This window comes from Lemur catta, chromosome 12 (genome assembly GCF_020740605.2).
Source record: "Lemur catta isolate mLemCat1 chromosome 12, mLemCat1.pri, whole genome shotgun sequence".
NCBI classification, from domain to species: domain Eukaryota; kingdom Metazoa; phylum Chordata; class Mammalia; order Primates; family Lemuridae; genus Lemur; species Lemur catta.
In genome coordinates this window covers 20,085,875-20,109,739 of record NC_059139.1, presented here as the reverse complement: position 1 = coordinate 20,109,739, position 23,865 = coordinate 20,085,875, and the positions used below count along the sequence as shown (strand labels likewise).

The window sequence follows — 23,865 nt, the reverse complement described above, 5'->3', positions numbered from 1 at the left end:
CCACAGAGGGCCAGGGTTCTGGATAGATGGGTTGCAAAAGATACAGTGAAAAACGCCAGACCAAAATTGAAGAGATTGAACTTGATGGGTTCAAACTATATGAGCGTGCCCTTCCCTGCCACGCCCCAAGCCTAGCATTGTTACATCCCTGTGGGAACAAGGGCTGCTGTGAGTCGCTGTTATTACCAAGGTAGGGGTGAGACAGCACTCAGATATGTGGGGGCAGAGAAAGGAGCATCTCAGAATTGATAATGTTCAAGTCTCTTCTAAAAATGAACAAGTCTGTGATGCTTTAGGCTTCTGGAATGAAAGTTCACTTTTGCAGTCATCTCCACATGAGCGAGTCTATTCTTCCATAGGGGCTGTGTTAGTCTGCTCTGACTGCCGTAGTGAAATGCCACCGATAGGGTGCCTTCAACAACAGAAATTTATTTCCTCACAGTTCTAAAAGCTAAAAGTCCAAGATCAAGCTTCCATCAGGGTTGGTTTCTGGTGAGGCCTCCCTTCTTGGCTTGTTGATGATTGTTGCATGTTTGGGGAGAGCGAGCTCTGGTGTCTTCACCTCTTCTTATAAGGACACAAGACCTACTGGATTAGGCTCCACCCTTATGACCTCATTTAACCTTAGTTACCTCCTTACGGCCCTATCTCCAAATATAGTCACCTCGGGGGTTAGGGCTTCAACATATGAATTTATATGAATCTTGGAGTGGGGGGGGGGTGCACAATTCAGTTCAAAACAGAGGTTATAGGTCTGGGAAGGAAATGATGGGATTGCTTTGCTTTGACATAAATCTGCCTTCTCTACAGACTCTTTCATGTAGGTTCTTATCAAGCCCTTTGCCCAAGTCAAGAGGCCCCTTCCACTCACCTACCTGCCAAATGTGCTTCTTGGCCTCCCCTGCACACCAGCCATCCCTTCAAACTGCTGCCCACGGCAGTCCTGCTCCTTGGAACAGATTTCCCCATTCTCCCAGATATAATCTGGTCAAATCCTGTCCCCACTTGCTGCTAAACCTGTTCGTCATTTATACATTGAGGTCTTTTCTGAACCTGTTACCTTATGTGCTTTGTGTACAAGGAAGCTCAGACTCAAAACTGCATCTGACCACTAGCAACGTACATAGGACCATCCTGCAAACATCCTGGCCACTCCATTCATTCATTCATTCACTCATTCATTCATTCAACAAATATTTATCAAAGTCCTATTACATATGGTCATTAACCCAGTTGTGTGGAGTCCACCAGTGAATAAAACCAGCAAAGAATCCTTCCCTTGTAGAGTTTATACTCTTCCTATCCTATTCTTCCCGTCCATATTTTCCCTTTGCCCTGATTTCTTCCACTTCTAAAATATTTATTGTCCTGTGTCTATTTCAATCATATCATATTGGAAAATATTTCCAATTTTATTGTACCGTATTAGTCTATAATTTAACATACTACATATTTTTCATAAGGGTCTAATTGCCTTTAACAATAAATAAGTAGGGTCATTGTAAGGAATAAATTAGACAATACTATAAAGTACCAAACATATTGTAAGGGCTCAATATGAGGTAGTTTCCATCTTTTGAAATCCCGAATATTCTTTAGGACCAACCTCAAATCCCATCTCTCTCTAGTCATCTTCCATAGCACCAGAAAATGTAAGGATTTTACCTTCTTCTTCTACCTTCCCTTAGTACATATTCATCCACCATATAGTTGGACCCTTTGTTATATTCTTTCACATACTATTCTCTGATTCTTTCCTGTGTGCAAATCAGGCTTCCCTGTGGATAGTATATGTCTGTATGTTCTTAATCCACACAGTACAATCCAGGTTCACAGAAGAAGTGAAGTAATGTGCATTCTCTCTACCATTCTCACTCTCTCTTTATTTAATTTTTTAAATCTGGCCTTGTTTACAAAACAATACATGGTTCCTTAATTGGGGTGAGGGGAGTTCTTCTGCATTTAAAAGGTAATTTGATTTACATTGCTAGAAAACATCCAGCATTTACCATGGGAGAAAAAGCAATGACACTTCAAACAAAAGAAACATTTTACACAATTAAGAGTAAAGAACAAAAATATCATGGTATTTTCTATAATAGGAAAAATCTGTAGTCAAAATATTTGCGAAAAAGAACACTACTTTAAAGTCAAGCGTACATCCACTGGACGTAGTATGACACATTCATTTTTTAAAGAAACACATTCTGAAGGCCCTTTAATGAAGTGAGAATATGCATACCATTGCTGTTACGTTGGGGGGAAAGTATACAAAATGTAGGGTATGATCCCAATTTTGTAAATGTCCTATTTACATGTATACATACACATAGAAAAAGAAAGATTGAAATGTCTTGGAAATGAACAGTATCTATGGGTGATGAAATTACTGATGAATAATTTACTTCATTTTTATACAGCTATTTCTTTTACAATCAAAACAAAAGAACACACGTTGTGTTGAAAACTGAAGTCAAAGAAGGACTTCTAGGCATCACACTGGGGACAGGCGCTGTGTTGGGGAACTGTGAGAATTACCAGTTATCCTGTGTGGGGTCTGGCTCTTACCCCAGCCCTAGCGTGCAGAAAGGATTCCTTTAAGTCATAAGAGCTGCATTTCTTTTAAAGAACCCTGTAATTCAGGCTTTCCACAAAATCCAATGGCCGCTCTTCACAATTCAGGCAAAAGCTTCTCTGGAAATAAAAACAAGTACTTTCGTCCTTCCCATTCAGACAGCATGAAGCCCACTGCCATATTCCGTGTATGGGTGGGGCTGAGAAGACCAGCTGGGGGCCAGTGGTCATTTCCAAAAGAGAACAGGGGGGGCTCAGGAAGTAAAGCGAACATGAGGGCACAAGCCATCTCTCAATTCCTCTCCCCTGCCCCGGCAGACTGAGAGAACTCATTGCTGCTCTGCACCACCCCGCCTGGTTTCCCCAGCCAGCATCCATGTCGGTATTTTTAACAAGGCATAAACTTGCAATTCTATTAAAAACACATGTCTCTTATTTCAAAGAACAGTTAGCAACAGCCACTGATATTCAGTAAACACCATCAGCCTGGGGAACATACTCATTCAACTCCAAGTCTCAAATTCTGAGTATGATATTTTTACAAAGAAACACAGGATCTTCTGACTGGAATAAATTTCGAGATAATGTCTTGGGCTTTTTCTCTCTGACTTCTTGAGGAGACTATTCAAGCTGCTTGAAAACACTAACCATTCTCCTTTTTACCATTTCTCCAAAAGAAGAGAGAAGATCAGTAGGGCAGAATTTCAAAAGGGGGTAGGGAGAGATGGCTCACGAACTGCAGAGTGGGCGAAGTGGAATCTGAGGGTGGGAAGGCCGACTTCTGCCCTCAGATCCATGATGGCCAATGCATGTCCTCGGCAGTGCCACGGTCTTGCTTAGACACCTTTGAAATATGGGAAGAACTGGACTGGGTGAACTCTTGGGTCCGAGCTCTATTAGGCAAACTCAGTTTTAACTCTCTTTCCCCACTTAGCTATAGTAGCTTCACTTGTCTGAGACTTAGTTTTGCCATCTGTACAGTAAGGAAAACAATGATGCCTCCCTCATGGGACTGCTTGAAGATTATGAGACAAAAAAGTGTCACTAACAAAAGGGCTTGGCACATAAAGCTCCATAACTCCCTTCTCCTCTCTGTTCTCAGTAATGCTGCCATAAAGCTTGTGAGAAAGTAGGTACGAGAACAAAGCAGCCCAGGCTTGGGGTGGAGGGGAGACAGTCAGCCAGCAAGTAACTGAGAACTGCCCGCATGGCTGCGCGCTGGTGTTTCTGCAGGAACACGGGCCATGTGGCTGCTTCGCAGAAGCCAGTCCCACGCACACAAATTATCCGGCATTTAAGTGCTTCCCCTCAAATCCTGATGTTTGGGGTGGAGGGGGAAGCAGGGAGGGAACCTCCAGATCAGATATTTTAGACTCCAGGAAAGGAAACAGCAAGCTTTATTTATCTGGGCTCCCCAGCTTGCTAATTAACTTACGGACTGGAAACTCTTCTCATGTGTCGGTGCCTGCACATCTTCTCGTTATTAGAAAAACATCTGCTCATTATCCCCATGGTTTCCGAATGTGGGAGAGGACCAGATTACGTTCCCAGATGCAAATGTGTGGCATCAAAGCTGCCTTGGGCACTGATGGCCCCATGCGGGGTACAGGCTTCGGGACGTTAGAACAATTATTGGGTTCTCTAAACAAAACAGGAAGAAGGCTTTCATGTCCAGGGCTGCAGAAGGAACAGGAGGATCCTCCAGGTGCTCAGCACTGGGTCTGCACTGCAGCTCGAACCCCGGCCTGGAGGCTCTGGTCTCAGACAGCACGTGGCTCTGGCACTAGAAGCACACCTGTCCCACTCGGGCAAAGCTGGTGACAGGTCCTATGGACAGAGGGACTGGGAGCCTGGGGTAAGATACCCCCAGGGAGACATGGCCCAAGCTCAGAGCATGCCGGCTCCCCACACTTCGGAAAGACTACCTCCCTTTTCCCACCCAATCTAGGGTCACCAAGCCTCCTGGCCTACCCAGGTCTGAAGGGTTTCCTGGATGTGGGATTTCTAGTGCTAAAGCCAGGACAGGCCTGACAAACTAGGACAAGCTAGTCACCTTAGAGTGTCCCGTTCTTCTTCCCTTTTCCTCCTTGGCCAGACAATAGCTTCACACTTCCTCACTGGGAGCCTAACACAAAACAGCTTAAAAATTTTTCTCACCTCAGTTTTCCTATCTGTAAAATGGGAAGAATATAAAACTCGCCTTCCCAGGGATATTGGGGATATTAGCAGGACCTTGCAGGGAATGTGGCCACCCTGGCCTGAACAAACTCTGCACAGGGACAAGACCAGGGCCACCCAAATAAAAGGGCTGACAGCAGGGGGTGGAGGAGGGAAGGGAGAAGAGTGGGAGGAAGCAGGGACATAAGCAGAGATGAGAGGAGAGGGCATGAGCGCACAGGCCCCAAACCCCATCGACAGCCCCTGGAAACCACGTGTGTGACTCACAGGCATGTCCAGCCCAGGCCCCTCCGCCCGTCTGCAGCCCTTTCCCTTCCACGCTGTTCTCCTCTGCCTCCCCAAAGGCCCCATCATGCTTCCTTCCTCTCCTACACCCTCTTGGCCACCTCACAGTGTGTAGTCTTCCTGCCAATCTTTCTCACATCTTGTCCCCCAGTCCCCTCCCACTACCTGTGCCTGGGGTCATCTGGGCCAAATCACCTGTCCTCTGCCACAGGCTCCTGTCTCCAGCTGCCCACTCCAGGCTGGCCTCCACCCAGGAGCCAATGTGGTCTCTCGAACACACGGAGCTGATCCGTAAGGTCCTGCAAGGGTTTCCCAAATATATCCAGACTCCTCAGTTTAGCCCCCAACCATTCTAACCTGGCACTTCCCAGCTCCCCAGCCCATGTCTTTGCCCTCAATTTTAGCCATAATGAACCACAGGTGGTTTCCTGGACACCCCGGGCTGCTTCATGCCTCTCTGCCTTCAAAACTCAGCTAAAAAATTGCTTCTTCTGGGAGACCATCCCTTAACCCATGCCACACTCACCTTCTTAAGACTGTTCTAGATTTAGAAGCTTCTCTTTTTTCCTGCCCCCGTCCTCTTGCCCACTGCACTCGCCACAGTGAAAGGCATGGTTTATGTAAGCGTCCTTCTGCACCACCAGCACGGAAACACACTGAAGGCCGGGACTCCACACCACCTGACTTCCTATCCCTAATGATAGCTCGGTGCTCGCAGCACATTAACACTACAGGTATCTGCTGAACGAACAAATGAAACCTTGTAACCTTGTCCACACAAGGCAATGCCAAACCCCCAAGCAGGTTCCCATTCAGGAGTCAGATACTCTCCACTGCTGAGAGAACAGAAAATACTCCATGCAAAGATAAATCCTCCTCCTACCATTCCAGCCCCACCACAAGCCCCGGTGGGGAGGAGGACTGGGATAACAGACGGCCCGGCTCTGAAGGCAGAGGACCAGGGCTGCACTGCGCCTCTGCACATACCTCCTCGTGCAACCCTGAGCCACCTGCTTAACTGCCTGGGCCTTGGTTTCCTCATTTATAACATGAGGATAATGATAACCCACATCACGATGTCATCATGAGGAGTAAATGAAACGCTGTATGTAAAACTACGGGCACTTAGTGGACACTCAGCACTGGCTCCCACCCAGCCCTCTTTTTATCGCTGCTGCCAAAACAGAATCAGAGCCTAATAAAATCTGTGCACACAACATACCCAGCAGCACCCACTGGGTGAGACTCCGTCTAAAGAAATAAGGAAGGAGGCAAAGACTTGCTCCCTGGACTGACACGTGGAGGTGCTGGGCCACTGCCCAGATCCCGACCAGATGCAAAAGTCTCTTGTTCACTTGCAGCACGGGAACCTCAGAGGCCTCTGGCACCCAAGGGGCAGCTGCAGGGCCTTCACGCCAACGTGCCCTGTCCTGCCCACTGGTTCAGTGCCAGAGGAGCAGATTGGGCAGTGGGCTCCTCCCGCTTTGAAGATCACCTAAAAATGGCGCCCCCTTAAATCTAGGTCTCCTCACCCAGAAACACCCAGTACCAGGGAACTAACTCAGCCTGAGAGGCCAAAAAACACTTCTTTGAGGACACAGCATCCAAGGTGGACTTTGAAGAATCAACAGAATCTCATATACACAAAAATGAATAAATAAAGGCAACCTGGGCCAAGGCCGGGCTGTGCAGAGCTGGGAAGGACACAGTGTGCTTGAGGAAAGAGTCACCAGCAGTTTGTACCTGGAGTGTCCGGCCTCGTGGCCCCCTCACAGGTGCTGAGTCACTCAGCATTGCACCAGGCACCTCGTACCTGCCAGGCAGCCTGCAGGAGACACAGCCCTGCCCCCAGCGTGCTCAAGTCAAGCCAAGACGCCCCATGGCTAAAGACAGCCCTATGGCTGTTTCTAGCTTTTAACATTCTACAGGCATTGTTGGTTCTTGACATTTGAAATGCTACCATCATTACAAAAGCATTTTCTTTAGGGGTTGCACACATTAGATCATTTTCTTTAGAAACAATGTTCAATCCCATGCAGTTCTATAGCGATGATCTGTTTCAAAAACTGCTTTGACAGATGAAATCCCATTTGCCCCTCTCCTTAGCCTGGCAGCAGGCTAGAGCTAGTTCTCTCATCTCTCATTTTCCAGGTAAGGAATCTGAAACTAAGCATTTTTTTTTCTTTTTTTTTTTTTTTATTTGTAGAGACAGGGTCTCTTTTGCCCAGGTTGGTCTCGAACTCCTGGCCTCAAATAATCCTCCCGCCTCAGCCTCCCGAAGTGCTGGGATGACAGGCATGAGCCACTGAGCCCAGCCAAAACCCAGCATTTAAATGACTTCCTCAAAGCTTTATGACCAAAAGGGCAGAACTGGGACTTAAATCCAAGTCTCCCAGCTCCTGGGTAGCAGCAGACTGTCCCTCCATTGATTGTGCGTAGGGAGCAATTTCCCTCCAGTTCCACCTAAACTTTGCTAACAGAGCAACTCCTGGCTTCACACTGACCCCTGGAAGTGGGAAATGCACACAGAAGCTTTGGGCTCCATTCTGAGCTCCCTGTGGGGGACGGGGGCAGGGGACTGCCCAGCCCCAAAGCTTCATCAGTGAAGGAGACGGGAAAGAAAGCACCTCCCCTCCTCCAACCTCCAGAGTCGTCACCTGCTCTGAGCAGGCAGAGGGCCTGGAACCCTCACAGCCCGTCATTAACAGCACAGCAGGCCCTGCCATGCTGCTCCTCTCCGTCAGGGATTTCACTCTGCACACCCGAGTCCTTGCCAGATCCAAAAGCTGCCTCTTCTCATCCTGAAGTTAAAAAACGAACAAGCCGCCTAAGCCAAGCCAAGCAGCGGCCATGGCCACAGCAGCATTCGCAGCTGAAAGGTACAGCCATCCCACACGGTGGTCTGGGAAAGACTCCCCCGGCTGGACACGGGCGGCCTGTCCTCCCGAAGGCCTGGACGGTGGCCGGCGGCCGCTGGCCAGTTGGATGTGATCACCGGATCATGAGCAGCTCCTCTCAGGTGCTGGCGACGGGCCCTGGCCCAGCCTGGGTGTCTAAAAGGGCCTGCTGGAAACATCATCAGGCCAGAGCCCTCACACATGGTCCACAGCCCTCGCAGGGAGGCCGGCAACTGGCCTGTGGACGGCACAGTGCCTGTGTGTCCCGGCTGACGTGAGCCTCACCTGGGGACAGAGGGCCATGGGGATGCCAGAGTTAAGGAAGCAGGGATGCCCGGAACACAAGCGAAGGGGAGGACAGAGTCAGGCCAGAGCCTTGTCCCTCTTGGGACATTCCTGACCACGCCCCATAAACCTCCTAGACTGGCCTGTACTTCCTTCCTGCCTGATATTGTCATTGTTGTCATCATCGCCACCGTCACCACCACAGGCAGCATTTGCCGAGCAGCAGCACTGTCTGGAGCATTCACTGAGTGTAGTGGGCTGAATGGTGGCCCCTAAAAAGATGTGTCCATATCCTAATACCTGGACCTGTGAGTGTTACATTATTTGGAAAAGCGGTTTAGCAGATGTGATTAAGTAAAAGTCTTGAAAGGAGGCATTTATCCTGGATTGTCTGGGTGGACCCTAAACGCAATGACATGTGTTCTTATGAGCGGGGCAGAGGGAGAACAGACAGACACACACAGAGGAGAAGACACAGAGAAGAGGAGGCAGCAACACGGCCTCGGAGGCAGAGCCTGGAGTGATGTGGCCACAGCCAAGGAACACGTACGGCCACCAGAGCTGGCAGGCGCAGAGGAAGATCCTCCCCTGGGCCCGTCAGAGGCAGCACGGCCCTTCCGACACTTTGATTCTGGACCTGAGCAGCGACAATATCAGAGGTAGCATTTACTGAGCACACCCCGGGCACACACGGCGCATTCCAGGAACCAGGCACTTTGCGAGGCTGTCCGACAACTCCATGAGCTATTTTCATTTAACAGATGCGCAAACTGAAGCTCAGTGAGGAACTGGCCAGGGTGGCTCAGGACCGGCTGGAACACAGCCCTATATGGACTGCTCTCTCCCACTAGAAGACCATAAACGCTTTGGCAGCGTCTTCCTACTTTGCAACATCCTCGGGAATTTGCACATAGGAGTTGAATTCATTTTCGATTCCAAATGATATTTTTACCAGACTCATCTTTGAAGCTTGGCTCTTTCTAAAAAGTCAGGGAACGAATAACTGTGGAGACAGGAGACAATGTTTCTAATGACCCGAGAGTGTTTTTGATGAGTTTGCCAGCACCCACATACGCTGAGCCCTGGGGCACTGTGAGGGGACTGGCTCAGGTGAGCCTGAGGGAATTTCCCTTCCTCCTTCCTAAGGAAGGCTTTGAAGCTAAGACCCCCCGCAGAGGTGCCTTGGCATTGACTATCAGAGCAGAAAAATAGCACAGTACTTTTACCCTCTTCTTGATCAGAGATTATGATAAGCTAGACTCACAGGAGAACATCATAACCTTCCAGATGTCTGTCTGGCCCAGAACGCAGTGCACCAGAGAAGATTCCTGAACCTTCTCTGGGAACACAGAGGAAAACCTCAGGGGTCAGGGTTGGCTCCACCCAGGGGTCTAATCATACAAGCAACAAGGAGGCTCAGTAGGATCCAGCCAGAAGAGGTGGAGGTCACAGGAACTAAATCTAATGCCAATATTTTTAAATTTGTCTTATTAGACAGACCACATATTCGGGAAGGGCTGGCCAGCTTGACCCACAGTTTCGCTTGCACAGCAATATACCTTGTGGCCGGATGTGGCTTCATCTGGAAAGAGGGTCTGGACAAGTCTGTCCTGAATCCCACAGACGCTGAGCTGTTCAGCTCCCGGGCGCTGGCAGGCCCCCACGTACAGACAACATCCTTGACGCTTTCGGGGCTGCTGCCTGGGTAACTGAAAATGCTCAGCACCCCAGGGAGGCCTTGTAAACTCAACAAAAATTGCTGAAAGAGTAGTTTTGCCCTGTTGCGACCTGGCTAACCACTCCCTGCTTAAGGAAAACTAATGCTCTCAAGCAGAGCAAATATTAAGTCAACACTGCAATGTGCTCATTCAATCTTCACTGAGGAGAAAAGGAAGACCTGGGAGGTAATGGGCACCTCCAGGGTGACTCTCTTCGGCTTTCTGGAGGGAGAAGTCAGCTTGCTGGGCAATCCCTTCAGCACCCCAGGGCTTGGCATGTGCATGTGTGTCCCACGCTGCTGCACCTGCCTTGAGTCACCTGGTGGGAAATCTGGGTTAGAGGCTCAGCCCCCGACCCCATGGGTGCCTCAAGGCTGGGGAAGGGGCAGCAAGGAGCATGGGTGGTTACCAAGCCCAAGGCGCTGGGAGGCTCTACGTGTGTGTAATTGGAGACCCTTAGAGCCTGGGCTAACTAATTCAATGGGAGCCAACTGAACGAGAAGGCGGCCAGCTACTTATCTCTTTATTATCTCCTCAGGGGACTTGTTCAGTCTCACCAGGGCCTTTCCTGACACAGGTCCACAGTTCCTAACTGCAACTCCCAAATCTGAAAATCTTTGACAACTGTTGTCAGGCAAAACTGTGCCTGATCTGAACTGCCTTGAAGCCATTTATAGTCTTTATTCATCCCACTCTTGTAATAGTCCCACATTTGGCTGCCGAAATATTAATTCATTTGATTGCCAGGTGCCACTGCAGACCCCACTGGGAGTGTTATATAACACGGTATATGTATCGCGTGACCTTTCTAAAGATCCAAAAAGAGCTAAGTTCTAAAATACATCCGGCCCTGAGGATTTCCAATAAAAATAAGGAATTGTGCACGTGTAGTTCTAAGATTGAATGTTGCTATGGACTGAACTGTGTCCCCCCCAATCCATTTGTTGAAACCCTAACTTCCCATGTGACTGTATTAGAGATAGGGTCAGGAGGGAGGTGATTAACGTGAAATGAGGTTCTAAGGGTGGGGCTCTGATCCAACAGAACTGATGCGCTTACAGGAAGAGGAAGAGACACCACACCTCTCTCTGCTGGGTGGGGACACAGAGAGATGTCTGTCAAGCCAGGGAGAGAGAGCCCTTACTAGAACTCGACCGGGCTGGCACACTGATCTCAGACATCCAGCCTCCAGAACTGTGAGAAAATACACTTCTTTTGTTTAAGCCCCCGTAGCCTGTGGCATCTCGTTATGGCAGTCAGAGCAGACTAATACAGACTTTAGTGGTAAGAAGTAGGGTACTGCCGTAACAAATACCTGCAAATATGGAAGGGTTTTAGAACTAGGTGATGAGCAGAGGCTAGACGAGTTGTGAAGTGCGTGCTAGAAAAGGCCTTGATTGCCATGGACAGAACGTTGGTATAAACATGAATGTTCACGATCACCTGGAGAGGTCTCAGGCAGAAATGCGAAACACATTATTGGAAACTGGAGGAAGGCAATCGTTGTGGCAAGAACGTGGCTGAACTGGGTCTGCTCTGGCAGCCTGAGCAAACCAATATGTGCTCCCGTGTGTCTCTGCCAGACTTGGTCATCACCTACTGGAAGCCTTTGCCGACTAACCTGATCTTGCTGTGAACACTCCTGTCCTCTGAATCCTTCTTGGAAACCTAGTTTGGACTTACTGATGAACTTTTTGCATCTGTGAGTGTGACTGCATCATTTTGCCTCTTTGTATATTCCACCCCAAATGAATACAATTCACTCTTGTAATCTAATACCCTGTTTGGAGTCCTCTTTGGACTCACTGCACCAACTCCTCAACCCTGCGTGCCTATGACAGGTGAGCAAAGATTCTGAGCGGTTAGGCCTTCGCCAAACTTATTTCAGAACTCTGCAACTATAGGCACAAAAAGACTAGAATAGTCCAAAAACAATGAGAAAATTCAATAAGGTAGTAGACTACAAAATTAATATACAAAAATTGTTACTTGTAATTATAAAAAAGTCACAGTTTGGAAAATATAATGAAAAACAATATCCCTGTTCTTAATAGAAACTAAGAAAGATTTTAAAAGATTTGGTATATTGAAATATCAAAACTTTGACATATTGATATTCAATAAGACATATGTAAATTTATATATATAAATATAAATTGATATTTAATAAGCAACATGCCTGACCTATTCTAAGATAACTTTAAAACTATTGATAAAGAAATGTTATTAATTTTTTGAGCTGGGAATGGTGGCACACTGTAGTCCCAGCTACTCAGGAGGCTGAGGCAGGAGGATCTCTTGAGCCCAGGAGTTCAAGGGCGGCCTGAGCAACACAGTGAGACCCTGTCTCTAATAAATAAATAAATAAATAAATAAATATAAAAATTTGGGGGGTATAATAATGGTATTATGGCTATATTTTTAAAGTCTTCATCTTTCATAAATACACAGTAAAATATTTACAAATGGATGATACCTGGTATTTCTTTGAAAATAATATGAGGGGGAGTGAGTGTGAATGTGGATAAGGCAGGCATGGCCATGGGTGATGGTATAAGGGCTGTTTGCTGGATACGAGAAGGTTCATTTTACTCTTCTCACTACTTTTGTCTTCTCCATATTAAAAAGGTTTTAAAAGTCCATTGAGGAACTGGAAGAAAATTGTAAGTAAAGAGAAAGGTCTACCTTGCTTTTACATAAAAAGACTCAATGTTTTTTTTTCACTTCAAATTAATCCTATAACTTCAATGTAAACCCAATTAAAATACCAACAAGGAGTACTTTTATAAAGTTCCTCTGGAAAAATAACCATAGAATGGCCAGGAAAATTACAAATGAGGCAATCGAGAGCAGGTAGGGCAGAGAAAACCTGGTCTTACAAGCATTAAATTTATTATGAAGCTACAATACTAAAAGGAATTTAGTAATGGAAAACAAATAGGGCAATGGTGCAAAATAAAATCCCAGAAATAGGCACAAGTACCTGCTGTGTGCCAGGAGCTATTCAAGACATTGAATAATCAGCACCAAACAAAATGGGCAATCATTCTAGCCCTTAAATAAGTAAACAAATAAGAAAATCCATATACAGATGAGTGCTGTAGAGAACATAAAGCAAGACAATGAGATAAAGAGCCAGTGTGGGTGACATTTGAGTTGAGACGTAAGGAACTAGGACAAAGAAGAGGACCAGGGAAAGCATTCCAGGCAAAGAAAAGAGCAAGAGGCAAGACCCTACGGTTGAAGTGAGCTTCGCACATCAAGAGACAGAAAGAAGGCTGTAGAGGACAAAGTCAGGAAGTTAGGCAGGGGCTAACCTTGCAAGGACTGGTGAGGACTCTGGATTTTATTCTAATTGAGATGGAAAGCCATTAAAGGGTTTTAGCCTGCAGAGCCATGAATCTGTTTAGCATTTTTTAAAAAATTACTCTAGCTACTATGTAGAGAGGGGGCTCTATAACAACAAGAGTATTCTTGGAAACACACTTTCAGTTTTCTCTGCGACAGTCTACCCAAGAAGTGATGTTAGCATAAAAGAGGTAGAAGGTGATGGAAATGGTGGCAAGTGGTCTGATTTGAAATATGACTTTGACAGGGTGCCAGCTTGCTGGTGGGTTAGAAGTGAAGAGGAGAATAAGAAAAGAATTGAGGGTGATTCCCTGTGCTTTGCTCTGGGTAACTGGGTATGTGATGGCACCATCACCTGAGAAAGAGAAGATGAGCAGGCTTGGCTGTGGGGGCAGTGAGTCAAGGACTCCAGGACATATCCATCTATCACTTGAGACACCGACCAGCCATCCAAGTAGAGCTGTCAGTAGGCAGGTGGCTGCCATGTGAGGATGGCGCTCACCAGGAAATGTGTATTTGCGAGTCATCAGCATAGAGACACGATGCACGCAGCATTTCAGATCTACTGGGAAAATAGATCTATAGGGATTGTTTGCTAACTGGTGTTGGGCCAATTGACTTTGCATTTGGGGAAAAAATGAATTCCAAATTCAGGCTTAAAGCAAAATAACTTCCAAGTGGATCAAAATTTTTTTAAAGAATACCAATCAGTTTATGTGGGAAATGGCTTCTCTGCACTCTTGTTGGGAGTGTAAATTTGTGCAGCCTTTCTTACTGACAATATAGCTTTGGTTATCAAATTTAAAATGCATGTTTACTTTGTTCCAGTAATCCCACTACTTGTATTCATTTATCCAACAGATATATATGCAGGAATTTCCCAGGACATAGGTACAAGGATATCCACTGCAGACTTACTGCAATAAAAAATTAGAAACAAGCAAAGCCTGCCTCAACAGAGGACAGGTTGAATAAATTATCATACATCCATAAGATGGACTACTTTGCAGATGATACGAAAAGTGGAAGACATCTTTATGTGCTGATATCGAACTATCTCCAAGACACATTAAGCAAAAAATAGCAAACAGAACCTCTTTTGTTATCTTTCTGTGTAAATATGTGTGTGTATCTATGTATAAAGTCTTTCAATTTTCACTTTTTATCATTCCGTACCATTTGAATTTTATAACTATGGACATATTCTCCATTAAGAAAAACAAACCAATAGGGATTATCTGAACAGTGAAATTATTGGTCACCTTTTTGTTTCCTTTGTACTTCTTTGTATATTTTTTAAAAAGCACCTTAACAAGTGTTACTAGAAAAAAAACTTCAAAGAATATGATCCCACATTCTACCCCCTAAGACTGGACAAATCACTTTAAATCTGCATGAAAATCTTATGACCTTCTTTGCCAATTCTTTTTTCTTTTTTTTTTTTAACATTCTGATCTAACTGAGATTTTGTACCTTCAGGCTCTGTTGGAAGCAGCCTGTATCCAAAGCCAAGCTGTAAAAGTTGCAGGGGAGCTACAGAGCTGCCAAGGAGGGTGTTTAATGAGCAAAACTTAAGGGTCGAATGCAAATTACTAGCAAACACCAGATGGCAGGGGTCAAGGGGAGCTGGCCTCAGAGATAAAGTCAGAGCACTGGTCAGGTCCAGAGAAAGATAAATGACTCCCATCTGACTTGGGGGTGGGAGAGTGTCACAGGGTTCATGCAGCTGGTGCACACACTCCCCACGATTGGGAGAAGGGGTCTTTCTACTTTGACTCAAGGCTGGAAAGTAGGGGGAAAGACAGGGCAGGAGGATGCAAAAGGAACAAGGTAGTTTGTAGAGGAAATGAAGTGTCTTGGCCTATGTGAAAATTCACCTGCAGGGGTTTTCAGGGTTAGCTGTCCTGAAATCCCAAAATGTCTGAACCATGTACATGTGTGCACGCACACAGACACAAACACAGACGCACACACGTACAAATACAGCCTAGAGAATGAAAATGTGCTACTTCTATCTAACCTTGGAGAAGAAAATAAACTAACAGAATTCAATTAAACAGTTATTAAGAATTTTAAATGGGTAAGGAAGGTATCCAATTAGCCCTTATTTTCACATTTCTTTAACTTTTAAAATTACATACCTTATTTAAATACAAAGTTAATAGAGTCAGCTAGTACTAGCCTTATTTGTTGTAATAAAGCCTTCTTTTTAATTGGAAGCAAGAGTGTATCATTCCACCTCTCCCAATTAACCACCTTTATGAGAAGTCAGGCTTCTGGAAACACAAAGCTATCACTAAGGCACAGATATTCTCCCAGGGGCAGTTTGCCCTAACTGCAGACACAATACCCTGGAAGAAATAAAATTGTTCGCATTGGCTTTACACACCCAAACTTAAAAGTGAGCACAGACACAAAAGCATCCCATTCACACGCTGGCTGGCCGTCTCACAAGTCTAACCTAAACCCCTCTGGCTAAGCTGGGAAACTCTCCCCTCCTCTTGGGTCCTACAGGAAATGCAGAGCAGCTACTTCAGACCATCATTTCTACCCCTCACTCTCACCTCCTCTGGTTTAACCAGTTCCAATTCCTTTAAACTTGTCTCTTGGGTCTAATTTTCCAATCATATAATTATCTCTATGTGTCTTAGGGAGAAGGAAGAATGTGGTGCTCCAAAAAAACATTATAACTTTCTTTTGGTCCTATACTATGCATTTTCTGCCTCTGGTAAAAGAATCTAAACTATGCCACTACAATATATTTAGTTGGAGTAAACACCTCTCCGGCATTCTTTCTTTAAAATTTACCATTCCCTTGTTTAGAGAAACTAGCTCAGGGGAGCTGGGTTTTGTAAATGGAGTTTCTATGTTCATTAAAGCATCCACACCCTGAGAGCAAGAACAGTTGCTAAAATAAGCTTGTAAATATCTTCAACCATGTCTACTCTAACTTTTTTCTAAAGTAAACTTTTTATTATAAGGACTAACTTTTGAAAAGAGTTTTATAATTTTGAAAACTCTTCCACATAGCATTTTTATGACCCAATATGGTGGGAAAAGCAAGTGTTCACAGGAAGACAGACACACACATATATGTCACACACATATATTATACATGTATAATGTTATATATATGAAGAACCATACATACCATATGAAGAATGTGAAGCTCAGATTTTTAGTTTTTGAGGTCATGAAACCAATAAATGGAAGTCCCTGGATTCAAATCCAAGCTGAACAATTAGTCCTATGGAAAATCTACGTCAATAATGAGTTGATACCATCTGCTGTTCACAACCCAAGAAGACAGATGACAGTCAAGTCTTAGTTGTTATTAGAAAGGAAAATGTATTCCCTGTAAGAGAACCCCACAATCGATGCTATTCACTCTTTCTTGCTATTTTAATGCCCTGAGCTAAGACACTGATATTAACCAGAGATGTTCCTAAATGCCCCGTGTAACCTGGAATGGATCCTGGAACAGATAAAGGAAATTAGTGAAATCTAAACAACTGTGGAGTTTAATTAATAGAAATGTGCCATGACGGTTTCTTAGTTTTGACATGTGTACCACAGTTATGTAATATGGTAACATTAGGAGAAACTGGGTAAAGGGTATACAGCTATTGAAGGGTTAACAATAGGGAAAACTATCTTGACAACTTTTCTGCAAATCTAAAATAACTCCAGAATAAAAAGTTCGTTACAAATAAAACAGATGTTATAAGTATTGACGAACCACCAGTCTTAAGCCTTTAATGTTTATCACATGTTAAAAGAAGGAAACAGTAATTTTCCACCCAAGTGGTACCTCCATATTCAGAAGCATTTAGTGATATCTGGCAATGGTCTCCACTCATGGAAAAAGCAAGACCATTTGCATATATGGTGGTAATTATTTTACAGGTGTTGACCTTGAGGACAAGAATGTTGGGGAGTCCTGGGAAGGAATTCAGATTTGGCCAGTCCCCCAAATAGGTGTCAAAAGTCAACCAGTTCTGAGGAGCCAAGACAGTCTAGAGAAGCACAGCCTAGATCAGTTGCTACGGGCATCTCTCCGCTGTAGGAGACGAGCTGCCAGACTGGGCAAAGGCTCCCAGCACCCACAACAGGAGGTATTTACAAACCCAGCAGGGCCTGGCGCCTGGTCAGGGATTTCAAGGACAAGCCGGCATGGTTTCCAGAGAGCAGCGGTAATTAAGCTCCATGTCCCCACGAGAAGGCTGGCAGGGCAGGCTGCAGAGCCACAGGCCTGTTCCTGGCTGCCTGCACGAGTTCACCACCAGGGTCTGGCCACAGAAACGGGAGCCACCCGCAGCCCCTCACGGCAGCGTGGGAAGACTTATCTTCCTGAGGCTGGCATGGATGGGGAATATTTATTCAACTTGGCTTTCCAAGGGGAAAGTTCCTCCCCACCTCTCGGGAGGCTGCAACCCACAGCAGCCATTCTTACCTCCCACTAGCAGTTGGTCTCAGAGATGTTATCTGGACCCAGAACTCTTCTGATTTCTCCTCTGATCAGATGAATGGGTGGAAGTCTTTCTTTTGCAATGTCTCCAAAGAAAAGGTTTGCCATCTCCAATACCTACTCTATTCCTTCCATCTGACAAGAGCCTTTCTTCGAAGGGAAGACGGAGTCACCATCAGACTCGTCCCCGAAAATGTAGGCAGACCTTGGTGATGAGCAGTCACTAGCTGAGAGCTTTGTCCTGTTCACAACCACCCTCAATTCAGTTTTTAGGTGACACCTACTCCATCCATGAATGAAGGAGTGAATGAATGAGTGAGGGCTTGTCAAGTCTTCTCAATCATGAACATAATGCACATCATAAACATAAAATAATTCCATATCGATGTCTAAGCAAGATGCTCTAGAAGATGCATTTAAACCCTTCGGAACTGAACATTTTGAAAAGTAGATAAAATTCTACAAACCCTGTTCTTTTATATAAGTTCAGGCATTCCACCGACACCTTGAAGGTGATTTTAATAATCTTTGGTTTATATGGTCTCAGTACTACAAGATCTAAGAGACTTAATCAGAAGGGAAGCTTTTAAGAATCTCATATTCATTCCTGAGAGGAAGCAGATTAAAAATGGATAAGTAGAATAAGTACTCGAGACTCTCCAAATTTACAGCCCACTAGCTAGAGGTCAGACATGCCTCTGTTTCCTCATTTGTAAAAAGGTGCTACTCCACAGGGCTGCTAGAGAGAGTACGTTAAAGGAGCTAACGTCTATAAAGTATGGGGAACAAGGCCTAGCACACAGTAAGCACTGCCTAGGTGCTTGCTACACAAAAATACAATTCACACAACACAATACACTACAACACAGTACAATGACAAGTATCTTTTCAGGTCACAACACCCCACAGACATCTGGGAGGAACCCAAGAGTCCGTCTCAGAGACGGCATCTCTCAGGTGAAAGAGCAGTGACCTCAACCCACTTTTTTAAAATACTCAGTTTCTGAGAGGGAGACTTTTGAAAGCATAAACTGCTGGAAACGTCTTTACGCATAAGCTGCTTTGCAAAGGGGAAAAAATATTTTGCTTTCTACAAGACAACTTTGAATCTGTGCCAATCCAGCATGGATCTTTCAGGCAAGTGCAAGGAAAAGAAGACACACCTGTCCAGTCATCTTACTGGGAGGATAACACTCTGAGAAGTGTGCCTCCCACACAAAACAAGAGAACCCTTCTCCTTGGTCAGTTCAGTGGAGGGGTCCCTGTAGCCAGAGACCAGCATGTGCCCACACCACCCTTCCCCAAACAGTCGGTCAGGGCAAAATTTTTTGATATCACTGAGCATCTAAACAAAAAAAAAAAGTGTATGTGTGCTGGGGGATGGGGCAGAGTTATCCTATAAGGCTGGACCCTAGCTAATTGTCCCTTTGACATAATTAAAAAGCGAAAATAAGAAATATAACTTAAAATGGATGCACCACCCAGGTGCCCCTTCAGAACTGAGGTCACCAACTCCAGAAGTATCACCGCACACAGCCCTCAGCCGCCAGCTCCTCAGAGAAGTGCCCTCTGCAGCTGCTGCTTCCAGTGTAGGGCCTAGAGGCTCTGCTCCCTGACAGACTCCTAAGGGCGGCCCTGGCCCAGAGCTGGGGGGTGTGGGGCTGGGGTGGCAGTTGAGTTTCTGGATGATGCAGTGCAGTCCAGCTTCTCCGTGGCCTGGTTTCGCTTGGGTCTGACCGTGACAGTGGTCCCCTGGGTCTGACCGTGACAGTGGTCCCAGGAGCTTCCTCCAAGGCATCCTTACAACCTGCAACGCACACAGGCCCACCCTAGGGGAATGCTCTCTGCCCATCTTTCCAGAATGCTTGGGGCTTTATACAGAGTTTTATTGAGATATGACTGGTATTTTGATATTTAAAGCATACAATCTGACAGTTTTTAACATACGTATATATCCATGAAACCATCCTTACAATTAAGATAATAAACATACCCATTAGCCCCCAAAAGTTCCCTCCCTTCCCTTTGCAATCCCTCCATTCCTCCTATGCTGCCGCCCCCATCTCCCCTACCAGCAAACATTGCTCTGCTTTCTACCCCTAAATATTAGTTTGTATTTTTGTCTGGCTTCTTTAACTCGGCATAATGATTCTGAGATTTATCCATATTGTTACATGTATCAATAGCTCATTTCTTTTTATTGCTGAGTAGTATTTCATTACGGGGCTATACCTCTTGAATGGTTTTCTCCCAGTCCAACACAAGACCAGGGAAGGCGGGATGTGATACCAGCTGTCGTTGCCCACTGCTCAGGCTTGATAGCAACACTCCCGGCACTTGAAGCTTTCCAAGCTTTGAGCTCTTATCAGCCACACACCACTTTCCATTTCGGTTGTTTTTCCCCAAGCAGAGCACTGCTCCTAGGCAGACCCATTCCTTTTTTCACACAGGGCTGAGGCCTGTTGAGAGGATAAAAAGGCCCAGAACAAGGGAGTGACTCTTTTAAGTCACCAGGCAGGGAAGGAAGAGGATCCAAGCTATGTCTCTGGCTTTGTTGAAAACAGTCCTCAAAGTCAAACCTTCCTTTTTTTTTTTTTTTTTTTTAACCTTCTCTGGGGAAGCCATATACCTTGGAGGAGTCACTTGAAATTGTTCTGCAGGTTCTTTCCTTTGCTCTTGTAGATCTGCTCACCTTCATACCATGTCCTCCCTGCCTTCCCCACAGCCTCAGGTGCACCCCAATCTCTTTGGCCTTCAAGTCTACTTCCAGCCCATGCTACCGCTCTCCACCCTCTCCTGTCCACAGGTCACTTCTCCAGACCTTTGAGGCCTTTGGTGTCCCTGTCAGTACAAGAATATCCTACTGTCAAGCCTGAGTGTTTTCTCTTTTCAAGTAGGTTAAGACCTATGAGTGCTTTAAATACAAGGACTATATTGCACACTTATTTTTGTTTCACCCTCTGCACTGTGGATTTACAGTGAGGTAGTATTAGGTCATTAAATATGAAATGTCCAATTTTGAATCAAAAGTGTTGTTCATTATATTTCAAACAAGAAGCAGTATGATGAATCAAAGTATACGCCTAAACTATTGACAGTTTTGTCATCTTAACGGTAACTTAATTATGCCAGCAGCAAAGAAGCCTGGACAGGAAGTGGCAATGAAACTGCAAAAGGCCTTTTCCACAGCTTGTTGAGAATTGAATATTTTTCCTTGCAATAAGGGTTGTCTAAAGCCTGGAAGAAGTGGTAGTTAGTTGGTGCAAGGTCTGGTGAATACAGTGGATGACAGAGAGTTTCCAAGTCCAGCTTCTATAGTTTGAGCAGCGTTGTTTTTACCTAATAATAAACTCTTGTAAAATGAATAAAGTATTAGATAAACAAAGATGCGACATGTGATCGAGCATTGTCTTGCAAGAGGATTGGCCTGTCTCTATTGATCAATTGTGGCTGCTTAATCACAAGCATCATCATCGTTCATCCAACTGGTTGCAGTAGACATCCACTGTAATTGACCAGGTTTCATGAAGCTGCAATGGATAATACCAACACTGGACCACCAAACAGACATCATTAGCTTTTTTTGATGAATATTCTGTTTTGGACTGTGTTTTGGCACTTCATCTTTATCCAACCATTGTGCTGAATGCTTGTGATTGTCAAAAAGAATCCGTTTTTCATCACACATAACAATACGTGTAGAAATGGTTCACCTTTATGTTGTGACAGCAAAGAAAGGCAAGCTTCCAGATGATTTCTCTTCTAACACTTGTTTAATTCATGCAGTACCCATCTATCCAGCTTCTTTACCTTGAAAATTTGTTTCAGATGGTCCAATATTGTTGGAATAGTAATGTCAAACCTTGCTGCTAATTCACACATAGTTTGAGATGGATTCACTTCCACTATGGCTTTCGGCTCATCATTATCCACCTTGGTCCCAGGTCACCTACATAGCTCATTTTCAAGATTAAAATCACCAGAATGGAACTTCTCAAACCGTCAACATACTGTGTGTTCATTAGCCACATCTTTCTCAAACACCTCGTTGATATTTCAAGCTGTCTGAGCTGCATTGGTTGCATGATGGAACTCATGTTATTTGAAAATAACATGAATTCATGTTATTTGAAAATAACATGAATTTTTGACTTATCCGGGGTTTCACAAAAATTGCTCTAAAAAAATTTTTGAAAGATAATCACAAGCCAAAATGTGCATTTGAAAGAATGAGGATGTACCTTCACAATTAAAAACAAACAAACAAACAATAAGTGTCAAAGTGAAATGTCAGAGATGTCAACTGTCAAACTTAGTACTTAAGGAAATGGACATTCCATACTTAATAACCTAATAATAGGCTCTTGTAAAATGAATAAATTATTAGATAAGCAAATGAATGAATAAAAAATCTTTAAATCTAACTCATAACCAGTCCAACCTTTCATCAAAGGGTAAACTTAAGAGTACAAAGTAGGCATTTTTGGCCAAGTATATGAAAAAATGGGCAATACCACTAATCACCAGGGAAATGCAAATCAAAACCACAATAAGATAGCATCTCGCCCTAGTCAGAATGGCTACTATGAAAAGACAAAAATTAACAGATGCGGGTGAGGATGAGTAGAAAAAGGAATTGATACACACTGTTGGTGGGAATGGAAATGAGTACAGCCACTATGGAAATAGTGGAGATTTCTCAAAAAACTAAAAATATGATCCGGCAATCCCACTACTGGGTATCTACCCAAAGGAAAAGAAATAAGTATGTCAAAGGGCTCCCTGCACTCCTAGGCTTATCTTACCACTATTCACAATAGCCAAGATAGGGAATCAACTTAAATTTCCATTAGGAGATGAATGGATAAAGAAAATATGGTATATTTACACAATGGAATACTATTTAGCCACAAAAAAGAATGAAATCTTGTCATTTGCAGCAACATGGATGGAACTGAAGGTCATTATGTTAAGTGAAATAAGCCAGGTACAGAAAGACAAATACCATATGTTTTCACTCACATGTGGGACCTAACCAAGTTGAGCTCATAGGGGTAAAGAGTAGAATGTTAGATACCAAAGGCTGGGAAGCATGTGTGGAGTTGGGGGCAATGAAGAGAGATTGATTAATGGGTACAAACATGTAGTTCGATAAAAGGAATTTTAACATTCAATAGCAGGGCAGGGTGACTATAGCTAACGACAATGTATTCCATATTTCAAAGCAGCCGGAAGAGAGGACTGGAAATGTTTCCAACACATATGAATGATAAACACTCAAGGTGATGGACACCCCAAATACCCCGACTTGATCATTACACAGTCTATGCATGTAACAAAATATCACATGTACCCCATAAGCGTGTACAACTGTTTATATCAATTTTTTAATAAATAGGGCATTTTCTTTTCCTGTGGTGAGTCGAGGACACATAGAGTACTTTCTCACTTAAGTTTTTATGGGTAAGGAATTCAAAGTTCTTCAAGCCATATGAATGCTGATAAGGATTGTTAGAGTTTAAGACACAGATTGGGCCACAGGAGTGTGGAGGGCAAGGTCTCAGTGGAAGCGACACCTACACTAGAACAACTGCTTGTCTGCTTTGTTTCTTTTTTGGAATATTTTTTCTAGCCCATGTAAAGTGCTTGGCACAATGCCTGTCTCAAAATCATTGTTGTTATTATTATTATTATTATTATTGTTACTTTGATGTGATTGGGCCAAGCTGGGCAGTCTAGGCCACCTCTCTAAAGGCATTTTTCCTACAATCACTCCTTCCTGGGGGCGAGTGTGACCTGCACAGCCTTTCCTTCCTATCAGAGTGGTGAGATCCATGACTAAGGGGTGGGCTGGGAAACAGGGGTGGGGGTGGAGGGAGTCCACTGGCCCACCAGCTTCTGCCGACCTCCAGCCCAGACACAAAGAGCTACACAATGGGACGTGGGGCCAAAGCCACCAGACACAAATGGCGCCCATTTGCCGTCAGTGCCCTCTAGGCACACTGTCCTAATCCTGGCTGGTAGGAGACAGGATCTGGGGGTTCCTGGGTCCCCTGGCCAAATACTCTCTTAACCTCTGCTCTGTTCCCTCTCTTTCCACCCTCTCTCCTTA

The 23,865-nt window shown here is 44.7% G+C and overlaps 1 protein-coding gene across 2 annotated transcripts in view; it reads right to left on the bottom strand.

Moving 5' to 3' along the window:
* Positions 1 to 23,865, bottom strand: part of LOC123648489 (PDZ domain-containing protein 2-like) — a 121,358-nt gene that overhangs the window by 69,181 nt on the left and 28,312 nt on the right. The window lies entirely within an intron of this gene.